Below are 3,104 nucleotides of genomic sequence, written 5' to 3'. Positions count from 1 at the left end.
CCCGAAGGCTCAATCACATGAGTAAAGCACAGAACAGATCAATTGCAATCACGGGAAATATTCAGTTATTGATTGTGGCTCTGATACCAAATTTAAAATATAGCTACTAACATCCAAAGATTATCAATACCAAATATTTCACATTCAGAACTTAATATGTTGTTTAAGATGACATACCTTGACTAACAGCGGAAGATGTAATGGCTGCCATCTTCTGTCTTCTGTCTGTCTTCTTCTCAGAATTCGGTTTCTCTCCTCTTGCCCTCACTTCCTTTATGTGCTTCTTGATGGAGAAGAATGCAACTCTTGTGTGGGAGAGAGAGGACCCAATCCTTTATATATTATTTAACTCTAATCTGGTACGTCCATCATATACCAATTCAACGCTTAAGATCTAATGCTTTAGATTAGAAACTGCTTTAAGATAAGATCTAAATGCTTTAAGATTAGATCGGGTCACATTAAGATTAGAAACTGCTTTAACGTTAAAAGCATTTGCTGTTTCCAATAGCAGATTTCTAACAATAAGATGAGATATATAAAAATCAAAAGATTAGTTTTTCTTTGTGATAAAAGATTGATAAATAAATTTTAAATGTTCTGTTATTTTTTCTAAATTGAGAGTGTTGCCCTTACTCAGTTTAGGATAGTAATCATTCCTCTTTTTTATATTCATGCTAATTAGGAATAGTGAAAGGTGTATTTTGTTTTTCCTTATCAAACCTTCTCGTTAAAATATGGACGACCACTTATTAAAAGTCAGCCTATGACTAGGCACTTAAGGTTACATAACAACACTTATGTTACATTACAAAATAATTTAATATAAAAGATAAGATATTTCTAATATTGTTTTGAATTCCAATAAAAGTTAATTAATATTTAAGAAAAAATGGCATAAAAATACTCACTCGTAGTTAAACCATTGAAAAAATAGAAGACCAATTAAAAAAAATGATATTATTAAAATATTTTTACAACTAAATTTTAAACGAAATTGTAATCCAACTAAAAAAGAAAAAAGTTAAAATATTATTAAAAATATATTTAATCGCAATAGAAAACATAATTTTCCATCAATTAGAAATCCTTTAAAAACCAAAATCAACATTCATAAAATAAAAATCCTTATAATTTATTTTTTTAAAGTTGTTTTTGGATGGTAATAGAAAAGATTTATTTACTCTTTCTTGTGTCCCACATTGGAAACCAAACATTAAAGTTAGAAGAGGATTTAGAAAAAATAGAGATCAAAACCATTTGTTGCCCCACTCGAGGGAGACCAACAACCAGAGACAAAAACTAATCAATGAGTAGTTCAAAGGTATTTTCTTCTTTTTTCCTTGTGAATGTCAATCCATCCCAAGAAGTTGTTGGGAGCATCTCATATGGAGACAATTGTTGCATTTCCATTAGGAATTTCTATTCTAGGAGGATATGCAATAATGGCTACTTCCATATTGCTATCCAAGTGATCTGATTCATGATTCATGATGATGTTTATGTCCACTTGTGGATGAAGCCAAGATCATAGTTGTATCTCTCACTTCTCTATCCAAAGGATTAGAATGAAAGTGGGGAAATGGAAAAGGAGGAGTGATCACAGTGTTTGTGGGATGAATTGGCACTACGAGTGTTTAAGCTAAGGTCGAAGAGTTAAATTTGGTTGCAATTTCTTTTTATTGTTGCATGTTATCATGTGTGTGAGATGACTAATTCTTATATCCTTTTGGGTCTTTCCATTCTTAATATTTTTCTTGGCATCAAGGGGATGAGAATGCCCTTTAGAAGAAGGAAAATCATTATTGATATGACCTGGTTGTTGACGACGAGACCCATAGCATGAAGTTGTGTTTTTACAATCCATAGGCTATGAAAATGTTATGTCAGTCAAATTGATAAAGATCTTATTAGAAAACCCTTTGCTAAGATCTATTTACAGTTGTGTGTAAAGGTTACAATACCCCTCTCAATCTTATTATTATCTATCTTAATAAAATGACCTAGAGAGTTTCCTATAAAAGCTAAGATATCCAAAGTTAACAAATGAATGGGCATATTAGGAAGTCTTACCCAAATTAGAGTGGCGAGAGCTATCATGGATAAAGGGTTGAATTCATCAAAACATTGCTAAAAGGAGAGCCTAGAGCAACTTGAAAACCAAGGTATTTGATAAAAAATCTTTGACGACCCTTCAAAGTTTTGAAATAAATAAAAAAGAATCCTTTTGAATAGAAATATAAATCTATATTTCGGGACTAGGTTTGATTCATCCATTCCTAGAGTTCGGATTTTTATGGCCATAGCCCATTAAAACGACATATTATGGCATTTTTCTCATAGGATAAGCTAAAAATATTGGATTTTGGGTCTTCAACCTCTAGTTCTAGAATATCTTCCTCTTGTTCTACAATGAGGGATGACCTTGTGATAACTTTGGGAGTCTATTGCAAGAGCCCTAGCTTTAGAGCAACTTTAAAGGATCATGGCTCAGAGGAAGAGGTAACACCCTAGCCTTCGGCTCCTACATTCAATGTTGAGACTAATGGGATTAAGATGTCCTTAGCTATACCATAATATTTGAGCAAAATCCCTTCTTGAAGTTGCCTACCCCCATGTAGGAAACACATTGAGATGGAACATATTCCTCTGCGAGAATGTTGGTGGTGCCCACCTGTAGACAAAAGGTTCCCCCTGAGAGAAGTCCCCTTGGAAACCAAAAAGATCAAGTGATCTAAAGCTGTGACATCACCTTAAAGGAGGGAGAACCTTGCTACAAAAAAAAATTTGCTTACAATATAATGGATGTGCATTGTGGAGCTATGGCGACACAATGAGGGAGCTCCTAACCAAGGAAAAACTCATGAAGATGAAAAACCCCCAAAAATAAGGTGGCAACCAAAGACTTTAGTGTTTCCATCATGAAATATGTCGAATTGCCAAAGCTCCCACCAACAAATAGAGGGTACCCCTCAGAGAAAGCCTCACGAAAATAAAAAAGATCGAGTGATCTAAAGTGATGGCATCACCTTAAAGGAGAGAAACACCCTGTTACAAAAAAAATACTCATATTTTAATGGATGTACATTGTGAAGCTATAGCGA

This window comes from Pinus tabuliformis, chromosome 3_1, assembly GCF_031772625.1.
Source record: "Pinus tabuliformis cultivar Carrire ecotype Pingquan chromosome 3_1, CPIR1, whole genome shotgun sequence".
NCBI classification, from domain to species: domain Eukaryota; kingdom Viridiplantae; phylum Streptophyta; class Pinopsida; order Pinales; family Pinaceae; genus Pinus; species Pinus tabuliformis.
This window is presented reverse-complemented; position numbering follows the sequence as displayed.